The sequence below is a fragment of the Macaca nemestrina genome, unplaced genomic scaffold (genome assembly GCF_043159975.1).
Source record: "Macaca nemestrina isolate mMacNem1 unplaced genomic scaffold, mMacNem.hap1 Scaffold_48, whole genome shotgun sequence".
Classification (NCBI taxonomy): Eukaryota; Metazoa; Chordata; class Mammalia; order Primates; family Cercopithecidae; genus Macaca; species Macaca nemestrina.
The window spans coordinates 427,199-451,288 of record NW_027257678.1 but is presented as its reverse complement, the minus strand read 5'-3'; the positions used below and the strand labels follow the sequence as shown (position 1 = coordinate 451,288).

General features: G+C 43.3%; 1 pseudogene; it reads left to right on the top strand.

Moving 5' to 3' along the window:
* The first annotated feature begins 22,409 nt into the window (after positions 1-22,409).
* On the top strand, positions 22,410-23,456 carry LOC139361418 (zinc finger protein OZF-like; annotated as a pseudogene).
* The last annotated feature ends 634 nt before the right edge of the window (positions 23,457-24,090 follow it).

The following is a 24,090-nucleotide window of genomic DNA, read 5'->3' as shown; positions in this document are numbered from 1 at the left end:
ACAATTAACGACTTCATGAATGACTGCGGTATGGATGGAGCAGAAAGGAATGCTGAGGGAGGACTCCGGTTAGAATGAGCTGCTCTTCCAGGACTAGGAATGAACTTTCCCCAGTACCAACCAGGCAGCCTCGAGGGCAAGAAAAGGTAAGGGGACCCATCCTGTTGACAGCCAAGATGGAATTACAGGTAATTCTCACCTCTTTTTCGACTCTCAGTTGGAAACCCCCAGCCACAAGGTGAAGCACAATCCACTCCAGAGCCCCACAGTTGGGGCCGGGGATGTCACAGAAATCACTAGGGCAGCCAGTTCCCATCCGGGGGAGCCCAGACTGACCCAGCACCCTCAAGCTTTGCTCCAAACTCAGGCCAGGGAGTGAAGCCCTTGTCCCCAAGCCACAGAGTGAGGGTTTGTCTCTAACCCTGTGGGCTCCAGTGAAAGGAAAATGGCCTGCAGGTGCCCACAGGAGAGCACCTGAGTTCTGACACAGCTCTACGGCTCCCAGCCTTCATTCCCATGAGTAACACAGGGACACACAGAGGGGCATGCTGACTGCCTATAGGGCACCCATGGAACACAGATGCACCCTGCAGATCCTGAAACCGGTCAGGTAATGAGGTGCAGAGGTGTGGGGAAGACCTGGAGGGAGGCCTTACTGGGTGCCAACCAGCCTAACCAGCCGGGGCCACAGACCAGAAGTGCTTCTGACATTAACCAGACACAGGGAAGGTGTGTAGGATGAGTAGTAGAAGTGACTGCAGAGGCCTCTGGGGATTGTAGTTTTGGAGCTAGAGAGGTGGGAAAGCAGTTGGTTTTGCCCACACAGGGTGCCTCTGACATCTGCACAGCACACACAACCAAGTTTAGGAGCCTACTGTTAAGATGCCCAAGTGACATTGACAAGTTTCGCTGGGAGCCAATGAGGTCTGCTGACCACAAGAGCATCGCGGTACTGCTGAAGGATTCTGGAAAATGTGGTCCGGGTTGGCCGGTATGCACTGACCTTCCCCTGAAGGTGACCTGAGCTCACCATGCAAGTCTCCTCCCTGGTGTGCCCTTCCCCAAGCAGATGCCAGATTGGGACAGAAGCAGCTCAGGGAGAGGCGATGCTTTGCCAGGACTCCTGGTTTGCAGGTGACACTGGCCCTGTGCTGCCTACAGTAGGAGGGTGTACCAGGACAGGGAACCCCAAGGCTGTTTTCAGGAAGAGCAAGATTGGCTTGCAGCAAACTCCCGGAATGGAGATGGGGAGAGTCTTGTAGCATTTCCCCGGCATTTTAGGGGATGGAGCCTGGACCTGAGTGAACAGCAAAAGGCCGCCTGGTGGTAGTGGTGGTGAGGATGGGAGACTTGAGCCAGAAATTCCTGAGGATCTTTTTTTTTTTTTTTTTTTTTTGACAGAGTCTTGCTCTGTCACCCAGACTGGAGTGCAATGGTGTGATCTCGGCTCATTGCAACCTCTGCCTCCCAGGTTCAAGAGATTCTCCTGCCTCAGCCTCCCAAGTGGCTGGGATTACAGGTGCCTGCCACCATGCCCAGCTAATGTTTTTATATATTTTTTTAGTAGCAATGGCGTTTTGCCATGCTGCCCAGCCTGGTCTTGAATACTCGACCTGAAGTGATCCACCTGCCTCGGCCTCCCAATGTGCTGGGATTACAGGCATGAGCCCCCAGGCCGATCTCATTTTTATCTTTTCTCTTACAGGTTTTTATTTTGTCTTTTTTTTTTTATCTTACAGGTGCGGCTTGGAGGAAACTTCTGGAGGGTGGGGTGGTGTTGAAGAGGAGGCAACATTGTAACTGCTTTGTTCAACATGGGTGTTTTCTTTATGCATCAATTTGTATTTTTAAAGATATTATATTAAAATTTTGTTTATCTTGATTACTGAGTTTTTTTGGTGCCCCATAATTTCTCTATCCATAGTCCTGAGCCTTGATACAAAGTGAGGACCTGGCCTCTGGGCATCAAGCAGCCAGAAATTCCCTTAGGAGCTTTCTCTGAATTGTTGAATTGTGAGTGATTATTTTCCTTTCCTGACTTCCCTAATATCCACAATTTCCTCGTAATCATCCTCCAAAGCCACACCCACAAGGAACCTCTGAGACCTATCATGAAGCAGATATTCAAAAATTATTTGTAAATCTTCACACACCACCCCTGCCCCAATGTCTTCCAACATCACTTTGCCTGGAGAATTAAAAAACAAGGTTTGCATGTTGAGTATCAGCCTCTCCCATTGGGTGGGTGTTTAGGAAGGAGGATCAGCCAAGAGTCTTATTCCAGCCCAGGTAAATGACCTTGCCAAAGATTTGATATCCACAAATGTGGAATCCTTGTAACAGAACTCAGTGGGAACCAAAGTCAGGCATGGGGCTGGGCTTTAAGGAGCACAAACGAAAAGGAAGGACTAGAAAACTTCAGAAAGGTACTGGTGGGGGATGGCGGGGTAGGGGGGATGGGGGACAGTGAGGATGTGGGATCCTGAGATAATCCGAATCCCTATGTGTAGACGTATGTGTACAAAGGCTGTAAAGAGAGACCCAGGCTGATGGGGTATCTGTAATCAAACATAATGTGGCAGCAGGTCAAGTGATACGGGGACTCTGGAAAAACAGAACAAGCAGCAAAATGAGCAGTATCAAACTCCACAGAAGTTAACCAACACCAAGACACTAAGAAAGGTATTCCAGGAGGATCCAGGTGCCTGTGCAAAGACCAAGCAGTGAGCAGACGTGTGTGTTAGTGATTCCGTTAGCATGAACTGAACATCATCTAATACAGAATCTCACAGTTCTGTGTGCATCAGACTCACCTGGGGGACTTGTTAAATACAGATTGTTGGGTCTCACTCCTAGAGTTTCTGGTTCAGTGTTTTGCGGTGCAGCCTGTGAGTCTGTACTTCCAGCATGTTTTTCAGGTACTGCTAATACTGTTGATCCAAGGACTTTACTATGATCTAATTTAATACTAGGTTTGGGGAGGTACTAAAGAGCAAAGAAACAACAGAGGAAGGGACCTGAAGCCTGTAGGGGCTTTTCTGTAAACTCCTCAAACATAAAAGCCTTCAAGGCACTCAAAGAGCATTTACAGCATCATGTCTACAAATACAAGATACCACGCAGGGAGTGCTCCATCAAGTAGAGAGATAAGCCCACTGAGTGTCCCTGTCTCAGTCTGTTTGTGTTGCTATAACAGAATACCACAGACTGAGTGATTTATAAGCAAGAGTTCACTTGGTTTACGGTTCTGGGCACTGGAAAAGTGAGGGGGCTGCATCTGGTGAAGGTCTTGCTATGCTGTCCTATAGTGGAAGGTGGAAGGGCAAGAGAGTGACCACATGTGAGAAGAGGGAGGGGGAAAGGGAGAAAGGAAAGGAAGCCATCCTCATTGTTTTATCAGGAACCCACTCCCAAGACAACTAACCCCCTCCGCCTTCATCCATTCCTGAGGGCAGAGCCTTTATGACCTAATCGTCTCTTCATGGTCCCAGTGGGCAGCCCTATTGCATTACGGGTTGAGTTTCCAGCACATGAACTTTGGGGAACACCTTCAAACCACAGCAGTCCTCGTGCAAGCCTTCCAGAAAACCTGCATGCCTGGCACTCTGGAATCCCTCTTTCCCACCCCTTCTCACTGCAACTCTAACATCATGATCCCTCATCATTTTCCATTCAAGCACAGGAAAGAACATAATCACTACACCCATTTTTTATGAACCATTCCTAAATTAAAATAATTCTATCACTCAAATAGAAATTTGCAAAAATAAATTTTCATTTTTGATATGAGTGAATATGAATTTGAATTTTTTTTCTTTTCTTTTTTTTTTTTTTTTTTTGAGAAGGAGTTTTGCTCTGTGGCCCAGGCTGGAATGAAGTCATGAAATCTTGGCTCACTGCAACCTCTGCCCCCGGGTTCAAGCAATTCTCCTGCCTACCGAGTAGCTGGGATTATCAGCACCCGCCAACACGCCCAGCTAATTTTTGGGTTTTTTTTTTTTGTTTTTTTTTTTTTGTTTTTTTTGAGATGGAGTTTCACTATTGTTGCCCAGACTCGAGTACAATGGCGTGATGTTGGCTCACCGCAAACTCCGCCTCGCAGGTTCAATCGATTCTCCTGCCTCAGCGTCCCAAGTAGTTGGGATTACAGGCATGCACCACCACACCTGGCTAATTTTGTATTTTTAGTAGAGACGGGGTGTTGCCATGTTGGCCAGGCTGGTCTCGAACCCCTGACCTCAGGTGATCCGCCCATCTCGGCTTCCCAAAGTGCTGGATTACAGGCATGAGCCTCTGCGCCCGGCCCTGAATATGAAATTCTGTATTAGTTTAATGAAAATTCTAAAATATATAGAAAGTAAAAATAATTATCAAAAGTGTTCAATGATGCAAAGCAACACATACCGTGAGATCTTATATCCTAAAATATATAGACCTAAATATGTTATTTTAAAAATCAGGCAGAAACATAAGGGGCTGTATAGACACCTTTCAAAATAAGCTTTCTGGCCGGGAGCGGTGGCTCATGCTGTAATCCCAGCACTCTGGGAAGCCGAGGTGGGGAGATCACCTGAGGTCAGGAGTTCAGGACCAGCCTGGCCAACATGGTGAAACCCCATCTCTACTAAAAATACAAAAATTAGCTGGGCATGATGGTGGGCACCTGTAATCCCAACTACTCAAGAGGCTGAGGCAGGGAGAACTGCTTGAACCTGGGAGGCGGAGGTTGTAGGGAGCTGAAACATGCCATTGTACTCCACTCTGGGCGACAAAGCAAGACTCCATCTCAAGAAAAATAATAATAATATTAAATAAAATAAAATAAGCTTTCTAGGTTGGGCACAGTGGAAGGTGGAAGGGCAAAAGACTCACCACATGTGAGAGGAGGGAAGGGGAAAGGGAGAAAGGGAAGGAAGCCTTTCTTTGGGAGGCTGAGGCGGGCACATCACTTGAGGTCAGGAGTTCGAGACCAGCCTAGCCAAAATGGCAAAACTCTGTCTCTACTAAAAAGACAAAAATTAGCCAGACTTGGTGGTGCACATCTGTAATCCCAGCTACTTGGGAAGCTGAGGCAGGAGAATCACTTGAACCTGGAAGGCAGAGGTTGTACTGAGCCGAGATCCCACCACTGCACTGCAGTCTGGGTGACAGAGCGAGACTCCATTTCAAAAAAACAAACAAACAAAAAAACAAAACACACGTTTTGCAGGGGTGTGGGGTAGACAGGAATCAAGGCAAAGAGAGCAGTGGGGATATACGTAAAATCACCCTCCACAGCTGTGCTGTCCAATAAGACTCCACTACTTGGGAGGCTGAGGTGGGAGGATCATTGGAGCCCTGAAGGTCGAGGCTGCAGTGAGCTGAGATTGTGCCACTGCACTCCAGTCTAGGTGACAGAGTGAGACCCTATCTTCAAAAAAAAAATTAGATGGGCATGGTGGTGGTCAGGAACAGTCTGACCAACATGGAGAAACCCTGTTTCTACTAAAAATACAAAAGTAGCCAGGTGTAGTGGCACATGATTGTAATCCCACCTACTCGGGAGGCTGAGGCAGGAGAATCCTTTGAACCCAGGAGGTGGAGGTTGCAGTGAGCTGAGATCATGCCACGGCACTCCAGCCTGGCAACAGAGCGAGACTCTGTCTCAAAAAAAAAAAAAAAAAAAAAAGAAAATATACAATTTTGGAGGGAAGTTTCAAAATCAATCAGTGAGCACCCCCCAGGTTTATCCTTATAAAGCGTAAAGTGCCCCCTCTGCACATGCAGGATTAAATAAACCTTGAAAATATTATGCTACGTGGAAGAAGCCAGTCACAAAATACCACATGTTATGTAATTCCATTTAAATAAAATGTCCAAAATACAACAATACGTTGAGACAGAAAGTAGATTAGTGGTGGCCCAGGGTTAGGGGAGTTGGGGGGGAAATGGAGGGTTACAGGGTTTACTTAGGGGTCATGAAAATGATCTAAAATTTATTGTGGTGATGTTTGCACAACAGTGCAAATATACTGAAAACTATTGAATTTTGCACTTTAAATGGGTGGCTTCTGTGGTATGTTATTAATATTTCTCAATAAAACTTCAAAAAAGTATATAGTGCTTTTGTGTCTTTTAATGTATTATTCCTCCAGAGTTCAGTCCACAGTTTTACACTTGGTGAAGAAATTAAGAGTTTGTTTCTTCTTCTTTTTTTATTTTTTGAGACCGAGTCTCCCTCTGTTGCCCAGACCGGAGTGCATTGGCACGATCTCGGCTCACTGCAACCTCCAGGCTAATTTTTGTATTTGTAGTAGAGACAGTGTTTCACCATGTTGGCTAGGCTGGTCTCGAACTTCTGATCTCAAGTGAGTCCCCCACCTTGGCCTCCCAAAGTGCTAGGATTACAGGCATGAGCCACCGCGGCTGGCCCAAGATTAGTTTCCGTTGTTTCAGATGCCCTAGGATCATTTTATTCTACCTTAATTTCTGACGCATCATCTCAGTGGAAATTTTACATTAGGTCCCAAAGTATTTTACTCTTTTTAAGTTTTTATCAGCTGGGTACAGTGGCTCACACCTGTAATCTCAACACTTTGGGAGTCCAAGGTGGGAGTATCAGTTGAGCCCAGGAGTTCAAGACCAGTCTCTGCAACATAGTCACACCCACATATCTACAAAATAAAATTTTTTAAGTAGGGGACATATTGGTGCATGCCTGTGGTCTCAGCTACTACATAGGCTGAGGTAGGAGGATCACTTGAGCCCAGGAGGTGGACACCGTGGTGGCCATGATTATACCACTGCACTCCAGCCTGGGTAACAGAGCAATACCTTGTCTAAAAAAATTATTTTTAGTTAGAATTTTTTTTAGAAAACAAAGTATATACTTAGTGACTCGATACAAATAAATGACTTTGATAATCTAAAGAAACCAAAATAAATAAATAAAAACCCACAGCCATTCTTCTTATATGAGTCTCTGGTGTCTCTGAGTTGTAAGAATTATGAATTATGATTAATAACAAATACGCATGACAAGGATTCAATAAGGGATAGGCATTAATAAATTGCAATGCATACTTACTGGAGTAAGGCCTTTAAAGATGTACAACAAAAAGAAAGAGGCCGGGCACGGTGGCTCAAGCCTGTAATCCCAGCACTTTGGGAGGCCGAGACGGGCAGATCACGAGGTCAGGAGATCGAGACCATCCTGGCTAACACAATGAAACCCCGTCTCCACTAAAAATACAAAAAAATTAGCCGTGCGTGGTGGCGGCGCCTGTAGTCCCAGCTACTCGGGAGGCTGAGGCAGGAGAATGGCGGGAACCCGGGAGGCGGAGCTTGCAGTGAGCCGAGACCGCACCACTGCACTCCAGCCTGGGCGACAGAGCGAGACTCCGCCTCAAAAAAAAAAAAAAAAAAAAAAAAGAAATAATAGCTTGAATTTTAAGAAGGTACTAAATAAGAGAACTAAGTGGGAGAATGATTTTAACAGTTATCTGTGGAGGAAAAGGTAAGTTAGCAAAGGAAACACAAAACTACATGTGTGTAAATCTTGCATCAAAAAAAGTAAAAGATCAATGCTTTGTGTGATTTCTTTCTTTCCTCCTAGGATTTACATAGTGTGTTGAAGTTTTTCCTTTTCTTTTTCTTTTTTTTTTATTTATATTTCCACCATTCAGCATGCTCCTATTTACAGGGAAAAATGCAGTTTCCACATTGTTTGTTGGGTTATCAAAATAAGCGTTGACCACCGTTCCCGCAATGCTTACGGTTTGTTTTAATTACTTCCTGTCATACCAAATGCATCTACCATATGGATTTTAAGAATTGGCCTCAAGATATGGGCGTGCTGTGTTGAAAAATAGGACAACTTGACTACTGAATCTTCGGGTTCATTCATTTGTTCATTTATTCATTCATCCAGAAAAACGACCGCCCCAGGCACTGTACAGAAATGAACAAGTCTGCCTGCCTTCACATAGCACGCTATCTGCTCAATGGGATGATACAAAAAGTGTGTGTGTGTGTGTGTGTGTGTGTGTGTGTGTGCGCGCGCGTGTGTAGCTGGTACCCAGCTAGAGTACGGAGTCCATTTTGCAACAATAGGCGGAAATATATATAAAGGAGTTCTTTTTCTGTCCAGCAATATCGGGCAGTGGAACTTTGCCAGAAGTCAGTAGTGCAGGTAACTGAAGATAATCATTCTTAAGAACCAATTAAAAAGCTGGGCGCGGTGGCTCAAGCCTGTAATCCCAGAACTTTGGGAGGCTGAGACGGGTGGATCACAAGGTCAGGAGATCGAGACCATCCTGGTTAACATGGTGAAACCCCGTCTCTACTAAAAAATACAAAAAAAGCTAAGCCGGGCGAGGTGGCGGGCGCCTGTAGTCCCAGCTACTCGGCAGGCTGAGGCAGGAGAATGGCGTGAACCCGGGAGGCGGAGCTTGCAGTGAGCTGAGATCCGGCCACTACACTCCAGCCTGGGCGACAGAGCGAGACTCCGTCTCAAAAAAAAAAAAAAAAAAAACCAATTAAAAAATTGTAAGAGAATGTTTGCTGGGAATCACTCTAAAATATAGCACTTACTCCTTTGCCTTCCTTTCATTTGGTCATGATGACCCTTGATTACAGTTGCTTTAATACAGGGAGTCAGGGGCCTGGGAGGTTTTTGTTTACTTGTGTGTTTATTATATGTCACAGTTTCATCCTTATTGCTGTGTGATTTGGGGCCATTAACCTCACTAGTTGTGCTTCTTCATCTGTAAAAGGAGGGGATGGACCTCACTAGAAGTTCTTTAAAGGCCTGTTCTAGTTTTGATGTTCGTTGCTTACGTTGTGCCATTAGAAAAGTCCCAGTGCCTTTACACCATGGACGGTAGCACGCCCCTTTGGAAAATGCCCCTAGTATGTGAGGACTTGGGACCCTTGTTAGGATCAAGGCTGTGCTTGTTAGAATTGTGTCCAAGGTACCTGTGAACATGTTCTGAGGGAGGCTATGTGAAGCTCTTGGAGGTTTCAGGTCATGAACTTGACAGCCTTTGTGAACTTGTCAGGATGCTCACAGGTTTCTTTTTGTTTTATTTCTCTCTTATTCCTATTTATTTATTTGGCTTGTTTCTGCTTTCAGTCATAGTCTGGAAAATTGAGGGCACTTTAAACCTTATCTCTAGATAAATGGAGTATAACTACACATACACACCTTCCAATTGTGCTATTTCAAGGCAGAGGGAAATTTTTCCTACTGTGCATCTCTAAATTTCCAGAACAATGGCACAAAATACATTCCACTTTTCTGTGCATCAATTTAAGTTAGCTTCTTCTCTGAAACTGCTATCAAGGAATTTAGCAAACATTTAGTAAATAGGCACCTTCTCTGCTCCAGCCCTGGGAGAGTTGCTGAAAACAGAGAGATGAAAAGCCTGATCCCTAACAGGGTGAAGTTCCCTGGTATATGTAGCTCACTGGCATAATGTCATGACACAGCCCTGCATGGCCCGCAGGTCTCACCACACTCTCTCATGGGTTTGTAATTCAGATGCATTTGTATGTTTTGCCCCAGATAAAGACCTAAAAAGTGCAAGTGAAATCCCACTGTTCTGTTAAAATAGAAAACATGTTTGATGTTGCCTATATTTATGCCTTCTCCACATATTTGATAATTAAAGGGTTATTTTCTATCCTAACAATCAATGTAATACATGATTATTATGGAAATCTTAGAAAATACAGAAAACTTGGAAAAAGGGAATAAAAATCTGCATGAGTTGCTCCACTTAGAGGCAACTACTGGCAACACTCTGGCCTATTTCCTTCAGGTCTATATTCTTACTTACTGACACTTTGCCAGGCACTGTGCTAGTGACACTATAATCAATGACTGCATCCTCCCCTCAGAGCTCACGGCTTAGAGACCTTGTGTTAAGTGTGATGACCTGGAAGTACAAAAAGAAAGTAGGAGGGGCTTGACCTCAGGGCACTTCCATGGACTCTGGGTTTAGGAAAGGGTTTCCAGAGGGAGAGGCATTTAAGTTGAGACCTCGGGGCACTTGCATGGACTCTGGGTTTAGGGAAGGGTTTCCAGAGGGAGAGATATTTATGTTGAGACCTAACGAATCAAGGGAAGTGGTCCAGGAGATGGGAAGGGTGGCAATGTGGGGAAGTTGTGAGTGAAACATGGCACTGGGGTGACTGGAGGGCAGAGGGCTGAGGCCTCCAGGAGGAGGAGAGATAAGAGATGGTGCTGCAGAGGTAAGCCAGGCCCCAGGCAGGGAGCTCATCAACCCAGTTATTACTATTCTGTAGCAACAACTTTGGGTCCTGAGTCTTTCTGGTTTTATTTCATTTTAGATTCTGCACTAAATACCGTAGCATAATCTTGTTTTATATTAATATAAATTATTTTAATGGATATATAATATTCCCCCAATGGATGAGGCATCATTGACTTAACTGTGCCCCTTTTGTTGAAGATGAATCTAACAAGAATTTAAAACAAAAAAGAGACTTTTTTTTCTTCATATTCCACTCCCCTGTAGTTCTCCAGTCTCCAGATAATGGTAAAACTGGAACATTCTAAACAAGGTAGATATATTCATGCTTTTTTACCCCAAATCAGAGCTTGAACCATCAACTAGAATCCACTGCCTCAGGACTCCTGGCAGCAGCTGTTAAATTCCCTTCCAGAAGCAGAATCAACACAGCTTTCATTTCTTCCTCTAAGCAGCCTACTCCTGCATCCAAAGAAAGATCAATGCACAGAACCAGTTTCTAGGTAATACCAAATCCCCTCTTCCTTCCTCCACTCGTCTCCCCCTCCTCCCCCTACTCTGAAGAAACTCGGATCAGAATCAGTTGACAAAAATATCAACCTTTTATTACAGAAAACACTTTAGAAGGAAGAATCATCGCAGACAAAAATCGTGTATGACAAAACACACCCTTTCATCCCTCTTAACCCAGGAAAGTTACGAGCACTCATTCGTACCTTCATTCATTGGTTTATTCAACAAGTACTTATTTGGTGTTAGGCCACCCTCTGAGTATAGAGTAAGGGCCAAAACCAACCTAGCTGCTGCCTTGCAGCTGAGAAAAGAGTCTGACATCACCTGTTATCATTGGCCCCTGAAATTCTCTGCTGGAGTCTCCAGAGACACTTCCTCTTTCCAGACTTTGCCATGTTCTTTAGTAACTCTAGGCCTTCATCTGTTCATTTATTCATTGATTCATTTGCTCATATGTTCAGTTAGTATGTGTCATTGGTGGGCAGGACTATTTGGTTTTCACAGAAAAAAAAAGTCAGTACATCAACAAACAGTGGCCGGTGAAATAGGGACTGTGCTGGGACAGGGGAACAAATACCTAATCCATGGGGTCAAAAAAGACCTCCCTGAAGAGGAGCCATTTAAACTGAGATCTGAAGAATGTGTAGGCATCAGCCAGGTGAAAAGAATCAGAAGGATGTTTTACCAGAAGAGGCAGGATGTACGAAATCCTGGGAGTGAAAGCCGCTGTGATGAAGCTCGAAAAACCAAAATGAGTGCAGCAAAACTTGAGTAGAAAATGCCAAGGAAGAACAGTAACAACTGAGGCTTCAGAGGTGGGTAGGGCCAGGCCCTAGAGCCTTGTAAGCCATCCTGCGCAGTTTCAGAAGCTATTGAAGAGCATTCGGTGGAGGGGATTGACACAGATTTGCATATTAGAAACATCATTCAGACTTGTAGGGAATATGTATTGGAGGAGGAGAAGGAAGAGGAGGACAAACAATGGAATAGGGAGACTTGAGACATCTGGAAGCTGATATAATATTCTAGGTGCAGTGGCTCACACCTGTAATCCCAGCACTTTGGGAGGCCTAGGCGGGCGGATCACGAGGTCAGGAGTTCGAGAGCAGTCTGGTCAACATGGCGAAACCCTGTCTCTACTAAAAATACAAAAATTAGCCAGGTGCGATGGCACACGCCTTAGTCCCAGCACTCCGGAGGCTGAGGCAGGAGAATCGCTTGAACCCGGGAGGCGGAGGTTGCAGTGAGCCAAGACCGCGCCATTGCACTCCAGCCTGGGTGACAAAGTGAGACTCTGTCTAAACAAAAAAAAAAAAAAAAAAAAAAAATTCTAGCCAAGAGATAATGGAACCCTGGGAGATATGGATAAATTTTAGAGCTATTTAGTAGGAGACATACAAAAACTCAATGAATGATTAGATGTGGAGGGTTGGGGTCAGCCAGGAACATTTCTAGGTTTCTGGTTTAGGCAACTGGCTGAAGAGTGAGTCTCTTGCTACTGTGGTGTTCACTGTTTATTCCCAGAGAATGGGAACTATCTATTAAATGAATCAATGAATGAATGGAAGAATACAGACAATCATTTTAAAAGGAGATGAAATGATACGTTCCGTTTTGGACGTGGTGGGCTTAAGGCATCTGTGGGATATCTGAGGGGAGAAATGTCCATGAGACCGTTGTATCTGCAGGTCTGAGCTCCAGAGAGAAGTTTTGGGCACAGCCTTTGCAGTGCTATGCCCTGTGTAGAGTGGGAATAACAGCCCCTCCTCTGCTTCAGATCACCATGAGAATCAAATGAGGGAAGACAACAGTGGTGCTCTGAAAATAGTCATATGTTGGAGGAAAGGGATTAGGTTTCGAACCAGCCAAACCTGATTTTAATCTGTACTTACCTCTTTATGAGCTGTGCATTCTTGGGTAAGTCAATTAATGTCTCTGAGCCTTGGGTTTTCATCCACAAAATGGAGTAGATATCACCTCTCTCCTAAGGTTACCATGAAGCTTAGGTTAACTAAGCTTCCTTCAAATCTGGTGCTATATAAAGGCTCAAAATGGTGTCATCACCATTATTGTTTCGCAATGTGTAGTAATGTCCTTAGTCCTGTCCTTTTTAATTATTTTGAGGAGCTGTAACTTTGAGTCTATCTACCCTCCACCCACTCAAAATGTCACACACACCTGTTTCATGAATCTTCTTACCTTTCTCCATCACATTGTAGCTCTACACTGTGTCTTCCTCCATAGGCCAACTAGACCAAAAATGGTAACATGTATGTGAGCTTCATACTGATACCTCCATGAGGAAGAGATACAAAGCTTAGGTTCTAAAATAAAAAGAACTTGCTTCAAACACCCAACTTCACCACTTGTAGGTGGGTGACCTTGGGCACATCATTTAAACTCTCTAAAACTCGGTTTCCTTGTCTGTAAAATGAAAATAATAACAGTGCTTACCTCACAGCTCATAGGAAGAAACAGAGAAAACTGAGAAAGTGGCTCACCAAGGAGTCTCAACTCACTGAGGGTGAATATTGTTTTATCTGTATTAGCCTGGTGTCATACTGCTAATAAAGACATACCTGAGACTAGGTAATTTATAAAGGAAAGAGGTTTAATTGACTCACAGTTCCACATGGCTAGGGAGGCCTCACAATCATAGTGGAAGGCAGAGGAGCAAAGTCACATCTTGAATGGCAGCAGGCAAGCAAGAGAGAGTATGTGCAGGGGAACTCCCCTTTATAAAACCATCAGATCACGTGAGACTTATTCACTATAACAGGAACAGCAGGAAAAGACCCGCCCTCATGATCCAATTACCTCCCACCGAGTCCCTCCCATGACACGTGGGAATTATGGGAGCTACAGTTCGATATTTGGGTGGGGACACAGCCAAAGCACATATCAGTATCTAAAACCTGCCACTAATTATGTTCCATCAAACCTCCTTTCCTGTTAGATAGTAGCACCCTTAATGGTATTTCATTCTGGTTCTATAACTCGCTTGGCCATTTTTTGTTTTCTCATTTTTATTGTTGTTTTTGTTGTTGTTTTAAGTAGCCTTATTTCAATCCTTTGGATTAATTCTTATTCAGTGAAAACCTACAGATTCTGAAAGCTGGCTGCCTGGATTGGAATCCCAGTTCTGCCACTTACTAACTGAGAGCTTTGGGCATGTTACTCAACCTCTGTGCCCCAGTGTCATCATCTGTAAAATGGGGATAATGATAGTAGCTACCTCATAGGAACATTGCCAGGGTTAAATGAGTCAATATGATTAAGGTGCTTAGAAGAGTGCCAGGCACAGGAAGTAAGTGCTATGAAAGTTTTGCTATTAGTATACCAAACTCGAAGTCCTCATCCTCTTCACCAGGCAAGATTAGACCTGAGCTTTGTCTCCTTACAGTTCTGGTGTTCACTTCCATCATCCTTCTTCTCCCTCAATATTACCAGAATGAGACCAGTATTGGGGTCTGAGGAAGAAGTAAAAGACAGTTGTTGTCCCATTTGACCCAGCAAGGAGACATTCTCTCCTATCCAGCAGTAATGCACTATGCATGGGCTTGATGCTGACCAGTGGTGCTTCCATAGGCCCTCTAAGGAGAGCCCCCTCCTGTGTACCTCCCATGGCCATTGATTGTCCTTTCAGACTCTTGGCTTGTATCTTCCTGCCCCAGCTCACAGCATCCTGCTACATGCCTCAGATGTTCCATTCAGCAGTGGTCACAGGCTCCTGAACTCACCTATTCTTGGTAGCAAACTATTAGGACCATGGGCCTATGCAGAATCAATTTTATGTCCCAGCTGGGACTGAAACTCCAGGTCAGGGGACACGAAGATGGGTCTTGCCCTGTCTCTACCCACAGCCCTCACCAAGTAGCTCACCCCAGGGCTGTTCACCCACACCCTGGACACTGCGGCATCCAACTGAATTAAAGGGCTCACTGGTTCTTAAACAAGCCAGGAGCTTATAGAGCCCACATCCTGCCACCTCGACAAGGGTTTCCCAGAGGCCTGCCTCCCTTGGCTTGAAAAAGGGAAGCAGCTCCCTCGGCTCCCACAACAGGCCAGATTGGTCTTCCTCTAGGCCTTTCCTTATAGCCAGCATTGTGGGGTTGGGGCTGGAGGAGAGATGCCCACACATTCTGAAAAAGTGGTTCCCCCAGTAGCCCCATGCCACAGTTCCCTGACGCTAGAAAGTAGGGTTCTTGACCAGGTGCGGTTGCTCATGCCTGTTATTCCGGGACTTTGGGAGGCTGAGGCGGGGGGATCACCTGAGGTCAGAAGTTCCAGACCAGCCTGGCCAACATGGTAAACCCCATCTCTACTAATAATATAAAAAGTAGCTGGGCGTGGTGGTGACACATGCCTGTAATCCCAGCTACTTGGGAGGCTGAGGCAAGAGAATCACTTGAACCAGGAAGGCAGAGGTTGCAGTGAGCCAAAATTGTGCCATTGCACTCCAGCCTGCACGACAAGAGTGAAATTCCATCTCAAAAGGAATGAGAGAAAGAAAGAAAGAAAGAAAGAAAGAAAGAAAGAAAGAAAGAAAGAAAGAAAGAAAGAAAGAAAGAAAGAGGAGAAGAGAAGAGAAGAAAAGAAAAGAAAAGAGAAAAGAAAAGAAAAGGAAAAGGAAGGGTCCTTGATCCCTTTCTTAGCTGCAGGCTTTGGTTACCAATTTATGTACATGACATACAACACCATCCTGTGACATACAATTTTTTTTAAAAAAAAGAATTTGCACATTGTTTTCAAAGCATATTTGAATGAGTAAATGAATGAAAACCAGTCATATTATAAACCCATATTATAAATATAATAATAAACTCATCAATTAAGTGACAACAATAATAAACTATAATATTATAAATATGATCATTGTATAATAATATTTAAAGGCCAGGTGTGTTGGCTCATGCCTGTAATCCCAGCACTTTAGGAGGCCAAAGTGGGCAGATCACAAGGTCAAGAGATGGAGACCATCCTGGCCAACATGGTAAAACCCTGTCTCTACTAAAAATACAAAAATTAACTGGGCATGGTGGCACACACCTATCATCCCAGCTACTTGGGAGGCTGAGGCAAGAGAATCGCTTGAACCTGGGGGGCGGAGGTTGCACTGTGCCAAGACTGTGTCACTGCACTCCAGCCAGTGCCACAGTGAGACTCCATCTCAAAAAAAAAAAGGAAAAACAACATACAAATTGTGTGACTAATGAATATGAACATATTTCTTTCTTTTTATAAAATGTTTTGAATCTTGGTGTTTGATTATGAAATATTCTATTTATGTACATACTTCTTATACAAACTTGAATACAATTTTCATTAAAATGTTTCCGTTATTTCTGCCTTTTTTTCATCTTCCTTCTGCTTGTCCATGACTTCATGTTTTCCAGAGGAACTTACGAGTCCTCAGTAAATGACATCTTAAACATATTTTTGGATTTTTCTGTCTATCGTCTGCATTATAATCCTGTTGAAAGTAAGATCCATGTTTTATTTTTCTGATCAGTAGTTTGAGAACTCATGAGATGCTGTTAAATCTATGAATTTTTTGTGTGGAAATATTGACCAGTTCTTTTTTCTTTTCTTTTCTTTCTTTTTATTTTTTTCTTTGAGACATAGTCTCGTTCTGTCACCCAGGCTGGAGTGCAGTGGTGCAATCTGGGCTCACTACAACCTCCATCTCGTGGGTTCAAGTGATTCTCCTGCCTCAGCCTCTTAGGTAGCTGGGACTACAGGCATGAGCCACCACACCTGCTAATTTTTTGTATTTTTAGTTGAGACGGGGTTTCGCCATGTTGGCCAGGCTGGTCTCAAACTCTTGGCCCCAAAGTGCTGGGATTACAGGTGTGAGCCACCATGCCCAGCCATTCAATTATTATTTCATATGAACATCTTTAAGCATAAGAAGTGCTGAATGAACAGTAAAACAATCTCTTATGTACCCATCATGTGGATTCAATAATTAATATTTTGCCATGCTTTTATATGTCCGTATCCGTGCGTTTCTTTTTTGTGCTGAGACATCATGATGTTTCACTCCTAAGAAATTAAATATGTATTTTCTACCAAAAAAAGGAGCTCCCAGTCAGGCGTAGTGTCTCATGCCTCTAATCCCAGAACCTTGTGAGGTGGAGGAGGGCAGATCACCAGATGTCAGGAGTTGGAGACAAGCCTGGCCAACATAGTGAAACCCCGTCTCTACTAAAAATACAAACATTAGTCAGGTGTGGTGGCGCATGCCTGTAATGCCAGCTACTTGGGAGGCTGAGGCAGGAGAATCACTTGAATCCAGGGGCCGAGGTTGCAGTGAGTTGAGATCGCAGCACTGCACTCCAGCTTGGGCAACAGAGTGAGACTCCGTCTCAAAAAGAAAAAAAAAAAAAAAGGTGCTCCCCATATAACAAAATGCCATTATCACACCTTAGAAGATTAACCATATTGTCCTAATATTATAGATGATCCAGTCTTTGTTCACGTTTTTCCAATTGTCCCCAGAATGCCTTTCATCATTTTTAAAATTCCAGGACATAATCAAGTTTCAAGCTTTGCATCTGGTTGCTATATCTTAAAAATCTAAACTTTTCTTTCTGGTCAGGTGTGGTGGCTCACACTTGTAATCCCAGCACTTTGAGAGGTCAAGGCGGGCAGATCATTGGAGGTCAGGAGTTCAAGACCACCCTGGCCAACATGGCAAAACCCCATCTCTACTAAAAATACAAAAATTGGCTGGCCGGGGTGGCATGCACCTGTAATCCCAGCTACTTGGGAGACTGAGGCAGGAGAATCACTTAATCCTGGGAGGTGGAGGTTGCAGTGAGCTGAAATGGTGCCACTGCATTCCAGCCTGGGGGACAGAGCAAGATTCCATCTCCAAAATAAAGAGAGCACATTCTGGGAGCCACTTCCAGGAATATGTATAGATTCTAAAAATGTTAAAAGATAAGCACCAGGTATATCAGCTCACACCTGAAATCCCAGCATTTAGGTAGATGGGAAGGTAGGAGGATTGCTTGATTTGAGGTTGGGAGTTGGAGACTAGCCTGGGTCACATAATGAGACCCCCATCTATACAAAAAGTTTTTAAAAGTAGTAGGGCGTGGTGGCCTATGCCTATGTTCCTAGCTACTCAGGAACCTGGGGTAGAAGTATCCCTTTGAGCCCAGGAATTCAATGCTGTACTAAGCTATGACTGTGCCACTGTGCTCCAACCTGGGCAACAGTGAGACCCTGTCTCTTAAAAAGTAAATTAAAAAAAAAAAACATAGGCGGGGGTCAGGCTAAGCCAAAGAAGGACATGAAGGACATCATGTTTGATAAGTATCAGTGTCACTGAGGCTCAGCAGGATCTTCTTCTGGGCCTGTGAACTTGTTTAATTTCTGCTTAGCAAGCTCTTCCTCCAGGCCGCCTGTGGTGGCTCACGCTTGTAATCCTAGCACTTTGGGAGGCCGAGGCGTGTGGATCACCTGAGGTCAGGAGCTCGAGACCAGCCTGACCAACATAGTGAAACCCCATCTCTACTAAAAATACAAAAGTTCCTGGGTGTGGTGGCATGCGCCTGTAGTCCCAACTACTTGGGAGAGTAACTGAGACAGGAGAATTGCTTAAACCCGGTGGTGTGCGCCTGTAATCCCAGTTACTTGAGAGAGTAGCTGAGGCAGGAAAATCGATTGAACCTGGGAGGTTGAGGTTGCAATGAGCCAAGATGGTGCCATTGCACTACAGCCTGGGCAACAAGAGCAAAATTCTGTCTCAAAAAAAAAAAAAAAAAAAAAAGAAAGAGAGAAAGAAAGAAATGAAAAGAAAGCAAGCTTGTCCCCCATATACCTGTAAGGATCATTATCTTAATTTTCTTCATGTCTTGACATGATTCTTGCCTTGTCAGAGATCATCCTATCTGAAATTGAAACTATTTACCGTTTCCCTAATTTTGTTTCCATAGCACTTAAAACTTTTTTTTTTTTATTTGAAATGGAGTCTCACTCTGTCACCCAGGCTGGAGTGCGTTGGTGTGATCTCAGCTCACTGCAACCTCCCACTCCCGGGTTGAAGTGATTCTCCCGCCTTAGCCTGTCAAGTAGCTGGGATTACAGGCACCTGCCACGATGAGCAGGTAATTTTTTTTTTTTTTGGTAGAGACAGGGTTCACCATGTTGGCCAGGCTGGTCTTGAACTCCTTACCTCAGGTGATCCACCCACCTCAGCCTCCCAAAGCATTGGGATTACAGGCATGAGCCACCGCACCCAGCCCTGGCTCCCTGGCTAATTTTTATATTTTTAGTGGAGACAGGGTTTCACCATGTTGGCCTGGCTGGTCTCGAACTCCTGACCTCAAGTGATCTGCCTGTTTCATCCTCCCAAAGTGTTGGGATTACAAGCCAGAGCCACTATATCCAGATTGCTTTTTAACAAACCATCTCTATTCTTATTTCCACGAGAATGTAAACTTGATGAGAGCTGTTTATCCCTAGAGCCTAGAATTCTGCCATGCACATGTAAGGAGATAAGTATTTGTTGAACAAATATTTTCAGCAGCTGTTCTTAGACTGTTTGGTCTCAGAAACTCTTTACTTCTTTTTCTGTAGAGATGGGGTCTCACTATGTTGTCAAGCCTGGTCTTGAATTCCTGGACTCAAGAGATTCTCCCACCTTGGCCTCCAAAATGTTGGGATTACAGGTGTGAACCACTGTGTCCAGCCTTGTTCTTTCTTTCTGAGAACATTTATAACCTCTGTATTTTCTGTTTTGAAATGTACGGTAATGTGTCTAGGTATGGGTCTTATTCTTACTCAAGTGGGCCCTTTGACTTACAGTAGAGGCATTTTTTTGTTCTTTGAATATTTCCTCCAATGAGTTTTCTTTTCTTTTGGAACTTCTTTTACTCAGCTTTTTGTTTCCTTGGTGTATACTCTGAATTTGTCATTGAAACTTCTACCATGAAATGACACTTTTCATTTGTGATCCTATTTTATCAGCCAAGTGAGCACCTAGCCATGCCTGAGTTTGCTAGGGTGAGGCAGGCTATGCCTTCTGGAACAAGGTGTCTTCTTACTGATGAATGTGGATACGCTCCACTTTATCATTTCCCCCCCACTCCCCACAGTCTTAATTTCGAAGGGAACTTTCCTTTCCATTTCTTGCTTACAAAATCCTGTTATTGTTTAACTGACAAAATATCTTCTACCTATTCCAGATTGGTTTTAGTGTTGTTTGCTGGGCCTTGCCTTTATTTCCTCGTAGCTTTTTTTCTCTTGATTTTGATGTCTTTCGTGTTGGTGGAATTAGTGGAATATTTGTTAACAGCTCACTAAAAGGTGATCATAAGCTCTTTTGTGCCCAAGTGCTTGTATCTGGTAGGCTTCAGTGACTGAAAAGTGAAATGCTTAGTGAACCACTGGTCTCCGTCTTACAGAAGGATTACACTGTCTGACTCCAGTGAACTCAGCCATGGCCAAGTCCTTTCTTTTAGCCAATGAAATATGAATACAAGTGACACTTATCATCTTGCAGGGGCATCTTAATGAGGTTTTGTTTGTTGGTTGGTTTTGTTTTGTTTTGTTTTTTTTCTGAGTCCTGCTGTGTTACCCAGGCTAGAGTTGGAGTGCAGTGGTGTGATCTCAGTTCACTGCACCTCTGCCTCCCAGGTTCAAACGATTCTCATGCTTCAGCCTCCCAAGCAGCTGGGACTACAGGCGCACACCACCACTCGGGCTAATTTTTTGTATTTTTAGTAGAGATGGGGTTTTGCCATGTTAACCAGGCTGCTAATGAGGTTTATTGTGGGCCTTTCAGTTTGTCCAGAGAAGGATCCTCTCATATCCTGCCCATAGGTATATATACCTGGTTGCCAGCATCTTTTGTCTTCAGCTGCAGAACGGTGCTGCAGGTCTTACCATATATGTAGGTTTAATTTCTGATTTTCATATAGCAGCTCATTCCTGTCATCTCATTTGCTGAATGACCCTGAGCTCTGATTAAATTTCTGCAGAGGATAAACTTCTATTTCATGTGAAGGTGTGGCCAGTCCTCTGTTCTCATGAGTGGACAGTGTGTGTTCAACTGCTCCTTACGCTTTTTTTCAGCCATCATCGTTTATTCCTTTTGAAAAACCTAATTCCCTTCATTTTCTGAGTCTTTCTGATATTTTGTGGTACAAATCACTGGCGTTCTCTTCTGCTGTACATTTCCATTATTTGAGTTTCCTCAGATAACTCTGTTGTGCACTGAAATCTTCCATATCCTTTCCATTATTGAAAAATCTGTTAATATCTGTTGCTGTGTACCAGCGTTTCTTCTATACTTTTTTTCTTGTGAGTTTGTACCACTTTCGTCTTTCTTATCATTTTACTGGGGTTTTGGGAGGAAGTACTTGTTGGTTGATCTATTCTCTTTCTGTTAAATATGAGCATTATTTAACCAGGTGTAGTGGTTCATGCCTGTAATCCCAGTTACACGGGAGGCTGAGGCAGGAGAATGACTTGAACCCAGGAGGCGGAAGTTGCAGTGAGCCAAGATTGCACCACTGCACTTCAGCATAGGTAATGAGCAAAATTCTGTCTCATAAATAAATAAATAAATAAATAAATAAATAAAAATATGAGCAGTATTTTTCTTCCTTAGCATCCCAGGTGGACTTTCTAATATTTATGTAGTCATCTTTTTCTTCTATGTAACAGTTCTTCATTATTTGTTATACAACTTGCTAAATTCTGAAATAGAAAGGTTATTTTACAAGAGTACTCTCAGCTTTGTGGACCCATTTATGTTAATTTTCTACCTAGATCACCTCAAGTAGGGTTCCCTTCTCATAATTTAGTTGGAAGCATTAATAATATAGACGCTTTTCATATTGGGAAATGGGCTACCAGAGTTAATCTCAAAAAAGCACAGTTTGACGTTTCATTGCTAGTAATGGGAAAATTCACAAATAAAAGTGACAGTAATATAAAGGCAAGATGAAGGGCTTACCATGTGCCAGCCATGGTTCTGAGCACTTTATGAATTAACTCCTTTGTGCTATGGTTCTTTATACTCCATTTTAGAAGAAGCCCGAGAAGATGATGAAGAGATAGACAGGCACAAGGACTTGAGGGCATGTTGATTCATCTCCAGTAAAGACTGAGGAAAAGAGCATTGAATATAAGAAAAAATACTTCCTCTGTTCTCAGACCTTATTTCTTTTAAGGTCACACCTTTTTGAAGTTTTGAGTTTGAATCACAACCTGGACTGAAATCATGAGGGAGCTCGTGTAGGAAAAAATCATCAAGGGAGTTAGTTGGGAACTTCTCTACCACAGCTTACTCCTTATGGTATTAACCCTCTTTAAGTGTAAATACCTTTGGTTTAAAACATTTGTTCCTCATCTGACACCAGAGTGTTCATACTGGAGAGAAGCCCTGTGAATTTACTGAATGTGGGGGAACTTTTACTCACATGTCGCATTTCATCAAACGTAGAAATCATGCTGAAGAGAAACCCTGTGCGACTAAGGAGTATTGACAAACCCTTAGCTAGATGACAACCCTCACTGAGAAGCTGCAAATTCATGCTGGAGAGAAAGCAGTGAAGGTAGCAATACTTTGCTGAATATTAGAACATTTTTCTGGAGAGAAAGCATTGAATGTACTGAGTGTGATAACATTTCCTCTCAAACCGTATCCCTTACTTTGCATTTAGGAGGTTACACACAGAGAAACCTTATAAATGTAAGACATGTGGAGATATCTTAAGCCAAAAGTACATCCTCATTCATCAAGAAATTTGTACTGGAGAGAAATCTTGTGAATATGAGAAAGCTTCCATTCAGATGTCACACCTCAGCTGGCAGAGAATTTACAGTGGGGAAATCCCCTTTGCCTGTAAGGTATGTGGGAAAGTCTTCAGCCACAAGTTAAACCTCACCAAGCATGAGCATTTTCACATGAGAGAGAAACCTTTTGAATGTAACAAGTGTGGGAAAGCCCTTAGCCAAAAGGAGTATGTCATTAAACATCAGAACACCCATGCCGGTGAGAAGCTTTTTGAATGTACTGAATGTGGAAAATCCTTTAGCCAGCAGGAAAACCTCCTTATGTACCAGAAAATTCACACTGGAGAAAAATCTTTTGAAAGTAAAGATTGCAGGGAAGCTTTCATTCAGAAGACAAACCTCATCAGACGCCAGAGAACTCACACAGGAGAGAAGCTCTTTGTATGTAAGGAGTGTGGAAAAACCTTTAGTGGTAAATTCAACCTTACTGAGCATGACAAAATGCAAATTGGAGAGAAGACTTTTAAACGTAGTGAATGTGGAATAACCTTTAGTTAGAAGAAGTACCTCATAAAACATCAGAACATTCACAGTGGAGAGAAACGCTATGAATGTAATGAATGTGGAAAAGCCTTCTCTCAGTGAACATCACTTATTCTACATGTGAGAATTCATCCAGGTGATAAACCTCATGAATGCAATGCTTGTGGAAAAGGCTTCTCTCAGAGCTCATCTCTCACGGTGCATGTGAGAAGCCATACTGGTGAGAAGTCCTATGGTTGTAATGAATGTGGGAAAGTTTTCTCTCAGTTCTCAACCCTTGCTGTGCATTTGAGAATACACACAGGTAAGAAGCCTTATCAGTGGAGTGGCTGTGGGAAAGCTTTCAGCAAGAAATCACATGACATTAGACACTAGAAAATTCATACTCACTAAAAACCCCATGAACGCCTAGAAAGTGGGAAAGCTTTCATCAGAAATTTGCACCTCATCATGCACCAGAAATAATCCTTCTGAAGCAAAGCACCACGAATGAGGTTAACTTTAACAACTAAAAACTCAAGGGACACCAGAAAATTTGTACAGAAGACAAAGACACGCATATGATAAAGAGCCTGTGTCTGACAAAGAAACCTGCAGCAGAGATAATGGTAAAAGTTTAGGCACATTTTCACTAAAAATTGCAACACAAAATGGATGCCTGTTTTTTATTGCTACACCATAGATCTGGAGATCTTCACCAATAACAAGAAAAATGAGTGTAAATATTGGAAAGGAACAGACAAAAATAGATAACATGGTCATCTACAACTAATATTAAGACTCCTGTGGTATTGATTCAACAGAGCAGAAGAGATTTCAGAAAAAGACCTATGCACTTATTAGAATTTGGAATATGATACAAACAGCATCAGGAAGTGAGGAAATAATGGAACTATTATTTTAAGTGGAGGTAACTTGTTCTCCAAGGGGGAAAAAATACATCATGAACTATACACAAAAGTGAATCCAGAGGTTAGAAACAGAAATATGAAAAAGCTATATACTAAAATACTTATGACCTTGGGAA